Here is a 17,533-nt window from a genome sequence, read left to right as displayed (position 1 = left end):
CCCTGTCTATGGTATTTCCCAGGCAAGAATACTGGAGTGGGTTGCCACTTCCTTCTCCAGGGGATCTTCCAGAATCAGGGATCGAACCTGCATCTCCTGCATTGGCAGGCGGATTCTTTACCACTGAGCCACCAGGGAATCCCAAGAATATAAATGAGGAAAACTCAAAGATACAAATGAAGAAAACTTCAAACCCCAGTTCAACTCCAGGGCCAAAGATCTATCTATACTACTGATTCCCAGTACAGTGTTCTTTCTGATTATTCAAATTTACTATGACCTACCTAAGAATTTGTTCATTCACCAATAAATACATATCGAATTTCTACTAAGTAGTAGGCACTATGCATAGACAAAGGTTAGATACACAAAAAATGAAAAAATATATAATCCTTGCCCTGCAAGAACTTATCTTGCAATGAAGGGAGATAACCAGTAACAATAATTACAGTAGAAACTCTTAACCAAGCACCACTCAACTTGCCAGGTTAAATGACACAATGTCTACTCCCTCTATAAAACACTGACTACAGCATGCTTATTATGAAGCATCTCTACTCCTATCAGTTGAGTGTAAGTTCACAAACCACATTCATGTATCATAAATACATACTTTAATACAACACAAACCAAATCAGTAAAATGTAAGTTAAAAAAGATACCTGTTATTTCTATGATGTAGACTTTATAAAGACTTGCAAAGACTATAAAGGCTAGTCTTTATATGAAAATATATACTATTGAACTAGTTTTAGGCAATACAACTGAAAAGATTGGCTGAGGGGAAAAAAATCATACAAACCAAGGATTCTGCACTCAGACTGTTGCTCAAGTGGCTTATGTTCTTTCTTTTAAACCCAAAGTAGAAATTTAGAGGATGCATTCCACATTCGGTATAATTAAGAATGAACAATAAATTTGAATCAAGTACCCATACGCAAAGAAAACGCCTTGGTAATACATGGGAAAACTGGCAAATGAATATATTTATATGTTTTAAGTTGAAATAAAATGTTTTAGGTACATAAGTATAATTTTTCTAATTCTATCTTTAACCAAATCTTTCAATTAAGAGCTCACCTCTCAATTCTGACAGCACTGGAAAAAAGGACTCCAAGTTAAAGTATACAATGAAGCAATGCACAGACTATGGTAGGCACAAGAAGAGTCCCTAACAAAGAGGGGAAGTTGTGGGAAAGTGTGGGGTGGGAGTGGAGTTGAATCTGTAAGGTATGTGGGAGTTTTTGCAGGGTAACTGTCAGTGAGTGAATGCAGGGATTGGAACAGTGGTCCACGCAGGGAGGATGGTGTGAACCAAGGTAAGTAAGGGTATAAAGAACTGGAAGTTTGATGCCACCAACATAATAAGGTAAATATACGAAGAGGGACTTCCCTGGTGGTCCAGTGGCTAAGACTCTGCACTCCCAAAGCAAGGGGCCTGGGTTCGATTCCTGGTTAGGAAACTAGATCCTACATGTTGCAACTGAAAAAAGATCTTGCATATCACAACTCAGACCCAGCATAACCAAATAAAAAATATATATATTTTGTCTTAAAGAGATAGGCAGAGAGTAAGGGAAGGTAGAGATAGTCAAATCCTATGCAAGTTAATCTGTCTGCCCTCACTGCTGCTGCTGCTGCTAAGTCGCTTCAGTTGTGTCCGACTCTGTGCAACCCCAGAGACAGCAGCCCACCAGGCTCCCCTATCCCTGGAATTCTCCAGGCAAGAACACTGGAGAGGGTTGCCATTTCCTTCTCCAACTAGTGGAGCAGAAATGGATGGGAAAGGTCTCAAAGATACTAGATAGAATAGTAATGAACTTCCTGACAGGAGGCTTGTATACCATGCCAGAGTCTGAACCATTTCCATAGGAAAAGAGAATCAGAAATTGGAGCTGAAAAGTCAGAACAGTAAATTACTGATGGTTGGGCTTTCCTTGTGGCTCAGCTGGTAAAGAATTCGCCTGCAATGTGGGAGACCTGGGATTGATCCCTGAGTTGGGAAGATCCCCTGGAGAAGGGAAAGGCTACCCATTCCAGTATTCTGGCCTAGAGAATTCCATAGACTGTATAGTCCATGGGTTTGCAAAGAGTCTGATGACTGAGTGACTTTCACTTTCACATTCCATGGAGTAAGTATCTAAAGGGCACAGCTTGAGGGCAGGGAGGAGAGTTAGAAGCTGTTACAGTGGTCTATGAAAGGTCATGAGGAGCTAAACCCAGGCAATGAAAGGGAGCAGAAAGAATTGCCGTTGTTTTAGTTGCTGAGTCCTGTCTCTCTTGTGACCCTATTGGACTGTAGCCCTCCAGGCTCCTCTGTCTATGGGACTTTCTGGGCAAGATTACTGGAGTGGGTTGCAAGTCCCTCCTCCAGGGGATCTTCCTGACGTAGGGATCAAACCTGCATCTCCATATCTCCTGCACTGCAGGCGGATTCTCTACCACTGAGCCACCATGGGGGAAGCCCCGCAGAAAGAATATGTATCTTAAATTAAGGAGGGAGGCCAAGATGAACTTAAAAGATCTGGAATTCATTTGTTTAAAAGAGACAAATGAAACCATGAGAGTAAACATTGCAAACTAGAATGCATATGGCAGATTCTTAATACGGCTTCTGGTGCATTATGAAATTTTACACTAAATTTTGTGTGTATACACCTACCTATATTTTGAAAAGGAAAGATTCTAGAATTTTCAACAGATTGCTTGAGGAGTCTTAACCAAAAAGTTAGGAACCTCTGTGCATAGTGAAAAGAGAGGTGTTTTGAGAAAGAAACCTTCAGAGCAGCAGCAATTAAGGGACCTATAAAGGTAGAAGAACAAACACAAGAGCTAGAGAATAAGGAATGAGGCGTTAGGAGATCCCAGCAAGAGCAATGCCACAGAGACAGGGAATAAAGGTTTCAAGGGAGTAGAAAATAACTAACAAAGAACCAACACTGTCAAAAGAAAAGAGAGACCCATTAAGAAAAGGGTTGAAAACATGTATGGAGCTTGAAAATGAAGCAGTCATTGATGCCTTAGTGAGCAGTTTCAGCAATGGTAGAGAAAGCAGGCTGTGATGGGCTAAAGAGAAAACTACACATACAGAAATAAGCAAAATATTTGTAGACTATTTTTCAAAAATTTGATTGGAAAGTAGATACAAATGGTAACCGAAGCAGTACATAGGCTTAAGGGAGGATATTGTTTTTCCTAAGAAAGGAGATAAGAATAGATGTTTAAGCTGAGCAAAGGGGGTTGGAGAGAAGGAAAAGTTGAAAATACCAAATAGAGAAAGTGACTGATGAAGCAATATCCTAAAGAGGCTGGGAGGAGATATAGTCATCAGTACCGGAGGATGGATATGAGTAACACGACACCCCTTGCAATCGAAGGAAAGGCATTTGAGGATGAATATTAAGGAAGACAAAGTCTGATGATCACAAGATTTTCAGATACAGGGGTAGAGGACAGTGAGGTGTTTGAGGAAGCAAGTAAAGATTAGGAATTGCTAGTGAAGAAGATGAGAGGACAGCATTTAAAGATAAGCAGACACAAAGAAAGGCCCAGCACAGGTTGGGAGCCTGAATTTGTGGTACAGCATTCTATGAGGTATTGTGGTTGCCTTCAGCAGTGCTCAGCTCACTTCCCCTTGTCAGAACCAGCAGAGAGGGCTGCACTGATTACACATAAAGCTGAGTTTTGCTGGCTGAGTCAGTGAAAGAATATGGGTAAAAGAAGGAAAAGAATATGCTACTGAGAACAACAGCTCAAAGGTCCAAATTATGTAAAAAAAAAAATAAAAGATGCTGAGAAGGGGCTATAAAAATACGGCAGTATCAAGAAATATTACATATGAAAGATGGTGAAGAACAACTGCAGTGAAAGGAGGGCAATGAAAGAATGGGAAGACTATGAGACTTAGGACTTGAGAAGGTCTCAGCTGTGGCCATGGAAATTAAATATATAAAGTAGCTTGGAAATGAAGGTCACTGGAGCTCAGGAAGTTTAAAAAACTATAAGACATAATGTTTGCTGTCTTCCACACAGACACTTAAGTCACTTAGGATTATTAGGAGAGCTATCAGGAACAGAGAGCTCTTTTAAAAATATGGAAGCTCAACTAAGAGACTTAGAAATGACAACTGGCAAATGGTAGAAGACAGTAGAGCACAGAGGTGGTAAGTAACACAGAGGTGGTAAGTGTAGTATACAATGCCAAGACCATCAAGAATAATCACTAATAAACCAATACCTTTGTTTACGATAATGAGAATACAGCCTTGCATTCCTTCTCAAGATGGCGCTCAAGGCACCAGTGATTACCGACGGCAGGTGAGAAAAAAAGACTACCCTGTCATATCTGGTAGAGCTGAATTTCATGAGCCTCAAAGTAGCAGGACTATTTCCATGATGCTGAAGAAGTAACCTAAAATTGGCTCTGCAGAAGTGGGGGTTACCAGCAATCTCAATACCCTGAGCCTTGCAGGGTGGAAGAAAAAGCAGCCTCCATTCAAAGAGGGTTTTGGTTTTTTTGTTGTTGTTTATAAGTCAAGTTTCCTTGAAAACGACTTGGTGGAAGCACTAGCCTACACAGATGTTAACATTATGTAAGATACGTGTAGAAACACTATATCCGCGTGTCACTCCCACCCTGGAGATTCATAACGCACACTGTGTGAGGAAACTAACAACTCAGGGTTTCCCAACTGGTTTGGCCACAAAATTCCTTTTCTTGGTAACATTTTTTAACACCTTACACCATAGAATGTTATAAAGGAAATAATGGATGAAGGGTTTAGGTTTTTTGTTTGTTGGTTGGTTGGTTTTTTAACTGTGGATGTGTGCTCCTGAGGTCACAACGGAAAATCTGAGACGAACAGGGGAACAGTGGGAGAACAGGTTTGGGAACAGAAAGCACCAAGTACAGGAATGCAAGTACAGTAGAGTCGATAAGCTGCAGGGGCTCCGATGAAGGCAGTCAAATGTTTCAAGGATATAAGTGAGATCTCCAGTTTACATGCAAAATTCTGGTTAGCAAGCTGTTTCAGTGCACATAAAAATTGAGAAAGTGACATCTAAGAAGTCTGTAAAAGGAAAAACAGAAACTAACTTAGCAAAAGGAGGAGGTAAAGGAAACAGAATGTGCAAAAACCCAAGAAGTTCTGGTAATTGAAAAACTCTTGTTTAACTGAATTAGAGGTAGAGGAAGGGTACTGAGAAAACCACAGCTGATGAAGAGGGCTTTGTAGCCTGAGGGCTCAAAAAGGTTTTGAAAGAGGGAGTAAACTGATCAGATTAGCATTCTGGCTTCCAAAGGAGAATACAGATCTCATCTGACTGGACAGAGATCAGTTAAAAGGTTCTTAAAATGATTCAGGAGAGACACAATAGTATTAAACGAAGACTGGCAGTAGAGTGGAAAAGGCACAGATTCAAAAGAGATTTTGATAGTGTAATATACTTATTACAACACTTGGCTGGTCTTGGTATGTAAGGAATTGGTGGGAGGAAAGGTTCAAGAAACAGTCTTAGCTCTTTGCCTTAACTGGTAGTCTCCGCCTAGGTGGCACAGTGGTAAAGAATCCGCCTCCCAATGCAGGAGACGCAGGTTCAATCCCTGGGTCAAGAAGATTCCCGTGGAGGACGAAATAGCAACCCACTCCAGCATCCTTGCCTGAAAAACCCCATGGACAGAGAAGCCTGGTGGGCTACAGTCTGTGGAGTCGCATAGAGTCAGACACAACTGAGCAACTGAGCACACACATACCTGATGGACTGAAACAGGTCCCTGGAGGAAAAGCAGGTTTGGCAAGTGAGATGGGTTTAACGTAGCACCCCTGAGTTTTACTTTGAAATGTCTGTGCAGTACCCAAGCAAAGGGATCTAGCAGGCATTTTGAGTCTGGAACTCAGGAGGAAAGAGAAATCTGAGCTAGGAATATTAATTCTCAATCAATATTTCATAGATAACAGAACACATCTGATCACTTAGGGAGAGGATACAGAATGAGAAGAAGAAGACCAAAACAAAGCAGTTACAGAAATAATTTTTCCAACTGTATGATGACCATGACGTATACTGAGAGATGCTAAATCAAAGAAAAATTGAAGTTAATTCATAAAGAATACTAAAACACTTTGGAACATTTTATAAATTCCAAACAAACTCTTACTTAATAACAAAACCGAACTAAGTAAAAACACTCCATTCCCTAAGCCCTCCAGTGACTTGAGGTTTACTGAACTATTCAAAATGTTAGTCAAAACATAAAATTTCACTCAATAGTCATAGTTTATCTAATTAACAGCACTGTGCCACTAGCAACATGACTGAACATCAAAGCACTAATTAATTTTTGGTTGAATACTTTTAAAAATTATCTAAGGACTAGGCTTTGCTCAAGGATGTTACATACAATAAAAAAAAAAAACACTTATGGCTTGATTATAAAATTAGGAACTATATTATATTAAAATGATATCCATCTCAATTCAAATCACCATAATATGGTATAATGAAATATCACTGAATAATTATTACCTCTTTGCTCAAGTAAGAATATTTCAAATCATTAAAAATGAAAATAAAATACAACCAACATTTTTATATGTACTTTTCAACTGTAACACACTGGTCCTTTACAGGTTCACAGTCTAGTAGGGACAGAAATTAGAATCTTAGAACTATAAAAAGGTTGGAATTATGGTCAAAAATAGAAATAACCACAACTGCAACTTATTAAGCAATAATGGCAAGAATAATCCTTATTTTGCACATGGAAAACCTGAGACATGTGAACTGCCTCTGTTTCCAGACTTAAGCTATCTTCAGACCAGAGGTAAAAACAGAATACAGATGAACTATCAGTAAAAGACAAATTCCAATTCTCATCTATCCTAAACAAAGAAACTCTCATCTCTTACTATGAGGAAAAGTTAGGAATAAGTCAAAACTCTTCTGGGTCAAAGTGTAAGTTGTTAGTACATCTATTTTGCTTGAGTTTCACTCTTGCTGAACAGCTGTCTGTTTTGAACTCAAACAATCAAAACTTTATTTTAAGTGCTCAAATAGAGGCTAAAGACTGGAAAGGTAGAATAATTTTTTTCCTCACCAAGTGAAAGAAGTCTTTCTAAACTATGTGTTAGCCCTAAACTAGACAGTGTAAAGCAGCTTATTCTGCTGCTATTCAGATCAGTTCAGTTCAGTCACTCAGTTGCGTCCAACTCTGCAACCCCATGGACTGTAGCACGCCAGGCCTCCCTGTCCATCACCAACTCCCAGAGCTTACTCAAACTCATGTCCATCTAGTCGGTGGTGCCATCCAATCATCTCATCCTCTGTCGGCCCCTTCTCCTCCTGCCTTCAATCTTTCCCAGCATCAGGGTCTTTTCCAATGAGTCATCCAATGAGCTGCTATTAAATATTATCTTTTCAGAAAAGTAACCCCAAGGAATTCTAATACTGTGTATATAATCATTGTTCAAATAATTCTTTTTAATTTTATTTTTTTCCTTTTTAATTTTAAAAACAATTCTTTTCACTACTCGCCACATATTTTAATGAGATTTTTTAATCTAACGTGTGGGTAACTGATTCTTTGTTTTAGGGATTTTTGTTTTTTGGGTCAGAGATATTTCTTTTAATGAATCTATAAATCAGTGTATATCAGAGTCATTAATAAGACTAAAACATGTTAAGAAATATAAATTTCCCCAGAACTTCAGATCATTTACAAAAATGTGATTATCACAGAACATACTATGCATACTTTGAAACATTAAAGATCAATTGTAACTAATAAAAGTAGGCAAGTTCCTCTGTCCTTGTCCCTGCAGCAATTCTACATTTTAACTGGAGATTTAGACTCTTTCCTTAAAAATGCATGCAATTACTAGCTAGGGAAGTGAACTCAACCTATTATCTTTATGTGAATTTGACTGGAATTAATTTAAATTAGTTAATCATTTACCTAGCAGGGTCCTTGGGTAGTGGCCCTCAAATTTTTGAGAGTAAAGAAGCACCCAGGGTATAAATTTAAATGTAGAATCCTAGGCCCAGACAAGAAACATCACCCAATTTTGAAAGCCCCAAAATAAGCATTTGTAATTAGCAGTAGGGATACTTTTGAGGATTCATGCTAGAACACCAAGACAATAGACAGATTGTTTTATTAGGGATATTAATGGCCCTGGATTTCGAGGTATGTGACAACCTGGGCGAGGCACAGCAGGCATGATCCCAGTAATCCAATAAATGGCGTGCGCTTAGTCGCTCAGTTGTGTCCAACTCTTTGTGACCCCATGGACTGCAGCCCGCCAGACTCCTCTGTCCATGGGGATTCTCCAAGCAAGAAGTACTGGAGTAGGTTGCCATGCCCTCCTCCAGGGGATCTTCCCAATCCAGCGATCGAATCCAGGTCTCCTGCACTGCAGGTGGATTCTTTACCAGCTGAGCCCCCAGGGAGGCCCAATAAAAAGCACAGGAGGCAGAAAAGGAGAGGAAGCCAGTTCAGGCTTGACAGCAGTTGACCAGCAAGCTCAGCACTCCCTCTTTGCCTTTCCACTGAAACACACATCCCAGATCAAAGCTTAAATGGGATACCGCACTGTACCTAAACTGGACTTGAGGGACTTGGGATAGCTTTATTGGTAGCTGATGCTTGCTATGGCCTCTGCACCAAAAGGTCCAGTTAGGAAGAGGGTTAGAAGGCATCTAGCTCTTCTCAATTCTATATTTCCTTCAGGAAAAAAAAAAAGAGCCTGCAGTGCCCCCACAGCTTGGAGCTGAGGACAGAATTCATGAGACTGCTTTCTTTCCTCAAGTCTCCCTCATATTCCAAGCACCTAGGGAGCATTTCCTTCAGAGAAACTTTATGCAGTGGTATGAGGGAGCTGGATTGTATCAGAGAGTCAGCTGTTAAGTTTTCAGGAGTTCAGGGAGCTAGCTGATATCAAGCTAGCTTGATATATATTATATATATATATATATATATATATATATATATTAACCACAACGGGAATATATACACCACAGAAACTGACAAATGCCACAACTGGCTTCCAATACCCATTTGTAATTCTCTTTAAAGACCATTATCTCCCAAAGATACAATGTTCATGGCCGGAAATGGAAGGTGAAGCCTGTAGAGAACTGTGAACGGTTAGGTAAAGTCAGCAACAGGTGGTTAAGGGAACAGAACGAATCCTCAGAAGAACAGTACCACACCACTTACTTTCCCCACCCAAAACACTCAAAAACGATACATCACTTCAAATTACACCAAAATATCCCCCTCATTAGGGAAACAGGCCTGAAAGATTAAAGAATAGGAAAGGCCTCTCCTGAGTACAGAAAGATCTATCCTTCATAAATTGGGTTGTATCTATCAAAATGCTCTCCACCCTAATACTGAGAAGAGTCCCACAGCATCTAAGTGTAGTGAAGGGGATACAAGAAGCTTACTCAGTCTGACAAGAATGAGCAACACCATCCCTACAGAAGTCCCTCTTCTGTCAAGCTAAGAAAACCAAAAACCTTGCTAACAGCACAGGGCCAAGCTGAAGCTTGCACACCAGAAGAAAAAGGAGCATTGCCATAAAGAAGAAAGCTTGCTCCTATCATGGGCTTACACCAGGAAACAGGAGGAAAAACTCAGAAATTATCCTTCTCCCAATTGAAAAAGTGAGTGAAATCACTCAGTCGTGTCCGACACTTTGTGACCCAATGAAGTGTAGCTTACCAGGATTCTCCGTCCATGAGATTCTCCAGGCAAGAGTACCGGAGTGGGTTGCCAGTTCCTTCTCCAATTGAAAAAGAAAAGGGCAAATAAAAAAAAAGTCTTTGAAAAGCAAGAAATGAGAGGGGAAACAACAGCTAAGATTAAAAAGGAAACTGAAGAAGAAAAAACTGGAAGGGAATTCAAACATATAATAGTAGACAAAGGTACAGAAACGGGGGGGGGGGGGAATCTCATTAACATTTTAACATATACACATGAGATGATCTCTAAACACAGAAGAAAAAGGACCAAGAAGAAAACAATGTATATTGATTGACAGGAAGGACAAAGAACACAGATCCAACCTACAAATAACTGGCATTTCTGAACTGAAATCATAAGCAAGCATACAACTGAAAATTTTTCCCTGAGCTGAGTAAAAGAAAGATTAAAAAGATTTACCCCCATAAATTGAGTGGATTCACTATGTTTGAGAAAAACGCTGGAAAGAAACCTATGCCTAGAGGTAGTCTATGGAATTTATTTAAAGAACAAAAAGGAAAACAAAAATGCAGACAGGAAAAAAAAAAAAAAGTTTGGCTCCAAAGGAACAAAAATCAGGGTAGCCACAGCCATCTCTTCCACCAGAGATGACAAAGCAATGTTTAAACAGCTGAGGACTTGTGACTTATAATTTCATATCTTATAGGAGAAGGAAATGGCAACCCACTCCAGTACTCTTGCCTGGAAAATTCCATGGATGGGGGAGCCTGGTAGGCTGCGGTCCATGGGGTCGCAAAGAGTCGGACACGACTGAGCAACTTCACTTTCCTTCTTTCTATAGTTCGTTTTGGAGAAGGAAATGGCAACCCACTCCAGTGTTCTTGCCTGGAGAATCCCATGGACAGAGGAGCCTGGTGCGGCTACAGTCTGTGGGATTGCAAAGAGTCAGACACGACTAAGCAACTAACACACACACACACATAACCTTATAACAGAGTTAAGCATGCTGTATATACTAAATAAAAATACTAAAAATAATTCAAACTTTGAAATGAATTTATTTTACATATCTACCTCTTAATAGCACCTTTCTTCAACTAAACTTTTAAGCCTATTCATAAGTTCGATCTTTTCCGATTCAAACAATAGATTTGTATGACATCTAAACTTTCTGATACTGGTGTCATTACTTTTACAAGATTATTGTGTTTTTACATAAAACAAGACTTCTCTGCATACATGTGAGAGAAATTATTCCTCCAATGATGATTTGAACTGATCCACCAGCTCAAATTCTTTTGCTGGCTTTGAATAGTGGGACTTGTAGAACTAACTCGTCAGCACATATGCTAATTAGACCAGACCCAGGAACTAAAAGCTTATGACCTTGGCCAAAGATATTCAAGAAATAAGACAGTACAAAAAGATCAACACTGTTTCAGAGATTCCAGACTTAGCGCTGGTCTAAAGTCTGAATTCATGACAGAGCAATGTGTTTTTAAAATATATTACCAAGTGTCACTACTTTTTGCAAAAAAAATAAAAAGCAGTTGGACATTTTCATCTTGCAAAGTCTTAATTAAAGACTAGATTAACATGTCTTCTTATTTCTACAAGATTTTCATTCATTCACTCAGCACCTACAATATTCTAGCACTTACTATGTGTGTAGGTCCTCAAAGGAAGAAGTGTCAAAATTTTTCTGGGAAAATCAGAGAAGACTCCAGAAAAAGGGAATCTGGAAAACTTGGAACTGAATTTTGAAGTTTGAATAAGAGCCTACCAGGTGGAGACAAAAGTATGTCAAAAGATGGAATAGCACCAGCAAGACAGGGCCTGAAAAGAACGTGCTAAGTTTAAAAAAAAAAAAGGCAGCAGATGAAGCATAGGTTGTGTAAAGTAAGACAAATAAGGTCCAATGGCTCCCAACATCAGGAGGAACCACTCTTGAAGGGGTTGTTTGGAAATGAGTAGGATCATACTGGATTGTAACAGAGGTGGGGTGGGGCATGAGGAGATGCAGTCTGTCATTGCCATTTAGTGCTCAAAGACCAAGTATAATAAGCATTCTGCAATGTACAGAACAGTTCCATAAAAATGGTGGTTGAGCCAACAAAGGTTCATCTAGTCAAAGCTATGGCTTTTTCAGTAGTCATGTATGGATGCGAGAGTTGGACCATAAAGCTGAGCACCGAAGAATTGATGCTTTTGAACTGCAGTGCTAGAGAAGACTCTTGAGAGTCCCTTAGACTGCAAGGAGATCAAACCAGTCCATCCTAAAGGAAATCAGTCCTGAATATTCATTGGAAGAACTGAAGCTGAAGCTGAAACTCTAATACTTTGACCACCTAATGTGAAAAACAGACTCACTGGAAGAGCTCCTGATGCTGGGAAAGACCGAAGGCAGGAGGAGAAGGGGATAACAGAGGATGAGATGGTTGGATGGCATCACTGACTCGATGGACACGAGCTTGAGTAAGCTCCGGGAGTTGGTGATGGACAGAGGAGCCTGGCGTGCTACAGCCCATGGAGTCGCAAAGAGTCGGACATGACTCAGCGACTGAACTGAACTGAGCCCTCTTTGAGAAAAACTGAGAAGCAGGTTAGGCTTAACAAAGTCTGATGAACTTAACCCTAGGGCTTCTTTGTATGTTTTTGAATGCATATCTGTTATCACAATATACATTTTGCACACTAAATACATCCAAGGAAGCTGTATTTTTCCTCAGCAAATGATATGTTTCCTTCTTTTCAATGACCATCATGAAGCTCAGAACTTAGTCTATATCCCACCACTATATATTTGAGTATAATACACTCCATCTGGAGGAAGAAATGGCAATCCCTGCCAGTATTCTTGCCAGGAGAATTCTATGGACAGAGGAGCCTAGAGTGCTACAGTCCATGGACACAGAGTCAGACACAACTGAGCACACACACACCCAATATACCCCAACCTCATCTTTCTATTCACATGTCAGTTTTTCATGACTCTCATTTATCTTTGTTTTGTATGTTTTTATATTATGTACAATTTATTGTTGTTATTTAGTCACTCAGTCGTGTCTGACTCTGCAGTCCCACAGACTGTAGTCCACCAGGCTCCTCTGTCCATGGAATTTCCCACACAAGCATACTGGAGTAGGCTGCCATTTCCTTCAGGGGATCTTCCTGACCCAGGGATCACACTCAAGTCTCCTCCACTGTAGGCGAATTCTTTACCATTGAGCCATCCTATGAATTAAAAACCATATTAGCTTGTTACATCCTCATAGCAACCCTATGAGGTAGTTACTATGATTTTCTCCATTTTATAAATGAAGAAATTGGGATAGAGAGGTTAAGTAATTTGTCCAAGGTACCAGTTGTTAAAGGTGGCAATCTGACCTAAGGCAGTCAATGCGGAATCAGAGCTTCTGCTCTAGAGTAATTACATTTCAGGTAATCCTTGAATTATAAAAGGATACTGAAAGGCAGAGCTACTACAAAAAATGATGAAGATGATGAGGGGTTGGGGGGCAGGCAGTGAATCTAGGAACAGGCTGAAATGAGGCAGAGTAGACAGGTAAAGAGCCTAAGTAGAGAATGTAGATTAAGGAATACTGGAATACTGGGGTGTTTGTATGTGTGTCGGGGGCGGGGGGGGGGGGGCGGTGCAGTTTCTAAATCTACTTAAAACTCTAGAGAGATTCTATTTCAAACAGTAAACAAAAGGAAACTATAAATTCTTGAACTTAAAGAGATGATTAAAGTTTTTTTCCAAAAGCTATTATACAACAGTGATATGACTGAACTGAACTGAACTGATATGAACTAACCCTAAATTTGAAGCTAAATTCATATTAATAAATATTCTTTCTTGGTCCTGTAAACCTACACGATCAAGCACTTTAAGGCCTAGGGTGCCAGTTACATTAGACGACCCTCGGGTTCTGCATGATTTTCAGCAGCCTCTCCTTAATTTGGATGCTTTTAGGTAGGATTTATTCTCCATTCCCCTACTTTCCAGTTGTTTTATACCCAGAAATGTGGCCCCTGAAGACACTGTTAATCACCAAACAATCTCTAGGGCATTTTGTTGTTATTAGGGTTCCCTGATAATGTTTATGTCTCAAACACTGCCTCTAGGGTCCCTAACACATCTCTAGAGCTGACTCATTTGAAAAGACCCTGATGCTGGGAAAGATTGAGGGCGGGAGAAGGGGACAACAGAAGATGAGAAGGTTGGATGGCCTCACCGACTCAATGGACATGGGTTTGGATGGACTCTGGGAGTTGGTGATGGACAGGGGGGCCTGGCGTGCTGCGGTTCATGCGGTCGCAAAGAGTTGGACATGACTGAATGACTGAACTGAACTGAACACATCTCTAGGCTTCAAAGATATCAATAATTAAATCAAGCCCAGGCTTAAAGAAATTACTTATATAAACTTTACCCTACTTGTTTTTCCTAAGGGGTTGCTTTATCATTCTCAGAAACTTAAAAGCTCATTTTGTAAATGTCTTCTCTTGTCCATATTTGACCCTTCAGAAGCAAGAAGGATAGGAGGAGTACTACTCAGGGCCCATGCTTTCCAATTCTTTAATGTCTAAAGTAAGCTTTTACTACTAAAGAGCGAGGCCATTGTCAAAGTGTAATTTTTGAGACATTATAAACACGATTCATACAAAGTGAGCCTGTGGCAAAGATTTACTGAATTCATAATGAACTAACAAGCCGAATGGTAAAAAATATTTTTAAAAATCTTGGAAATAGGGCAATAAAACAATAACCTTCAGCGTAATTTTTTTCTCCCAGTCAGAAATAATTTGCATCTCCATTAGACAAAAAACTGCAAAGCCTGGGCCCTAATCAATACTATGTCAAGCAAAAGTATAGTTCCCTAGATAATTGAGTCTCTAACAGGTGGGCCTATTAGACAAGGCTCTACTTTGAAAAGACAGTGTAGCAATCCTTTTGCCTTTTGGAGGATGTTTATAACTTTTACCATCATAAAAGTTTGGCTCTATAAATCAAGTAACTAACATTCCTTTATCCCGCCCATCCTCCAGTCATCATTTCAGATACTATGAGTAGACAGGTTATTTGGAAGAAAAATTCCTATTACTTAAAGAATAATAATTTCTTCAGGTTAAATAATACTTGACTAATGGAATCCCTGGAGAACCAAATGGCAGCCCACTCCAATACTCTCGCCTGGAAAATTCCATGGATGGAGGAGCCTGGTGGGCTACAGTCCTTGGGGTCGCAAAGAGTCGGACACGACTGAGCGACTTCACTTCACTAATGGAATCCCAGTACATTAATATCCTTTGTTTCAAGATTAGGAGGCAAAGACATTCTAAATGGGGGCTGGCTTTAAACCCGGGGTAGGAACTACCTAAATGGAGGGTGAGGTCACGATAGTAGCCCAGTAGGGCCCAGACCCGGTGGCAGCTAGTCCCCGCGCCGCGGTCCCAGCGCGACCCGGCCTGCATTTCACGGGCGGGAGCCCCGCGTCCCCGCCCTTTTGTTCAGGGCTGGGCTGTTTCCCGCCCTCCCTTCCCCCGCATCTCAGGAGTTGTGTGACGCCCGTGCAAGCAAGAGAGCGGGGAAGAGACTCTGCCGGCAAAAGCTGTGGGAATACTCACCCCGCTCCGCTCGGCCCCAGACCCGGCCGCCCAGCCCAGCGGGGGCGGGGCGACGGAGTTGGGGGAGGGGAGCTGGGTGAGGGACCCACCGCCCAGCCAGCGATCGCAAGGACCGGAGCAATGGGCCCCCGGGGCAAACGGCAGAGGAGCAGAGGAGCAGAACCTGCCAGCAGGGACGCCCACCACTGAAAAGAGCCCTAGCCCGCCCTCAGCTGCCGTCGCCTGAGGCGACTCAGAGGGAGCATGCGCACTATATCTCCCGCACACCCCGGGACTTGGCTCGCGCCGGCGGCTGACGTCGTGGGCCGCGTGCGTCGGGACCGGGCCGGGGGGCGTGACCTCTCTGGGGCTTCCAACGGCCGCCGCCGAGGCTCCGCCCCTCAGCGCGGCACAAAGGAGGCGCCTTGAGAAAGGGGAGGGGTTGTCAGCGACTTCAAGAGTCTCTGCATACTCTCCTCCAACAAACAACCAAATATCTAGAAAATAAAAGGATGCCCAATGGAGAAAGGTAGGGGAAGAACGGAGCTGAACCATTCAGTGCTCCTAGAGTGTCCTCAGAGGTTGGAGAACCGTGCCGGCTCTCAAAACACACACGGCAAAACTCCTGTGAGCGCAATTAAGCACTAGCACGACCACCTTTAAAACTTACGGACCGATATAGAAGTTAGGGAGTGGAGAATTGACAGTAGTACCGTCTGGCACAAAGCTCGGGGCGGGGGGGGGGGGCGGGGAACTGGCTGCAGAATTAAATTGGGGCGCGGGTGGTGGAATAAAAAAAAGACTAGAGAAAATGCGGAGAGTAACAGGGGTTATCCAACTGAAATACTGAAAATGCAACGGCAGACATCTGAGGGAAGACTAGCATCTGCTCCTTTTAACACGACAGAATTAAATTTGTTTCAAAAGAAATGAGTAAACACAGGCAAAGAAGTGAAAGGAAAACCTGCCTTCAAACGTACAGAGCATGGTATTGATCTTGTACCACAGTTATGTAAGATGTCACCACTGGAGAAAGTTAAGTGTTGGATGCTCAGAACACAATGTACTATTTTTACAATTTCCTGTGAGTTTATAATTATTTCAAAGTACTCTGTGTGTGTGTGTGTGTGTGTGTGTGTAGGTATCGCTCAGTCGTGTCCGACTCTGCGCGCCATGGACTATAGCCCGTCAGGCCACTCTGTCCATGGAATTCTCCAGGCAAGAATACTGGCATGGGTAGCCGTTCCCTGCTCCAGGGGATCTTCATGACCCAGGGATCTAAGCCAGGTCTCTCACATTGCAGACAGGTTCTTAACCATCTGAGCCAAAAAGGGACAACCCTGATCAGTGGTAATCAGAGGAAGGGAATGACTAAAAAGGGGCCTGAGGAAATTTTGAGGGGTAATAGAACTTTACCTTCGTTTGCCAAAACTCTTAAAAGAGATTTTGCCGCGTGTAAAATAGCTTAAAACTCAATTTTAAAGAAGATACCAGTGGTAAAGATGAAAGTCCTAACATGTTTGAGCAACTGTAGATATAAATTAATTGGATAACTGCCAGTTAAAATTATCCACTTTATTTTTGAAAAGCATGGGGCAGTGAGAGAATTTCAGCTGGTGGGTGTCTCCAACTTTACCCAGTTATTTTTAAAACATAATTTTTTTTTTTTTTTTTTTGCCAGAGGAATACTTTTACTGTAATATTGAAATAAGGCTATAGTGACCCAGAATCATATCCCTGTGCTTCCCTCTGTTGGAAACCAATTGCTCCTGAGTTTCAGGAGGAAGTGTTTCCCCCAGTTATTGTTTGTAGAAAAAGGCTTTTATCTCCTAAACCTTCCGTGAGTCCCAAAGAGCATATCCAAGCGGTTACTGGTTTGGGGAATTAATGAAGCTCAGGTTCTTGATGTCTCATCACAAAGAATCAGTGAAAGACATAGTGATGGATAAGAAATAGATGTATTTAGAAAGAGACATACTCCACAGAGTGTGCCATTTCAGAAGTCAAGAGCAGCCTTAAAAACATAAATCTTAGATACAAAGAGGAGAATGCATTCCTTTACATTGTATTCAGTAATTAGAAACACTTTTCATGCATCAACACCACCACATCATATTAACAAACTGTTTTTTAATTTGAGATGGTTTTAAGTTTTATAATTACCCTTGTTGTTGTTGAGTCGCTAAGTCGTTTCTGACTCTTTGTTGACCCCAAGGA

General features: G+C 41.2%; 1 protein-coding gene across 3 annotated transcripts in view; it reads right to left on the bottom strand.

The window, feature by feature from the left end:
* ATG10 (autophagy related 10) overlaps positions 1–15,493 on the bottom strand; it is a 248,954-nt gene extending 233,461 nt beyond the window's left edge. Inside the window, exon 1 of one of the 3 annotated variants that reach the window (XM_043913534.1) lies at positions 15,338–15,493. The gene's annotated coding sequence lies outside the window, so the exon portion shown is untranslated. The remainder of the gene's footprint in view (positions 1–15,337) is intronic. The other 2 variants (XM_043913533.1, XM_043913532.1) reach the window with 2 other exon arrangements.
* Between the last annotated feature and the right edge of the window lie 2,040 nt (positions 15,494–17,533).

This window comes from Cervus elaphus, chromosome 9, assembly GCF_910594005.1.
Source record: "Cervus elaphus chromosome 9, mCerEla1.1, whole genome shotgun sequence".
Classification (NCBI taxonomy): domain Eukaryota; kingdom Metazoa; phylum Chordata; class Mammalia; order Artiodactyla; family Cervidae; genus Cervus; species Cervus elaphus.
Note: the sequence above shows the minus strand (reverse complement) of the source record. Positions and strands in the feature narration are given on the sequence as shown.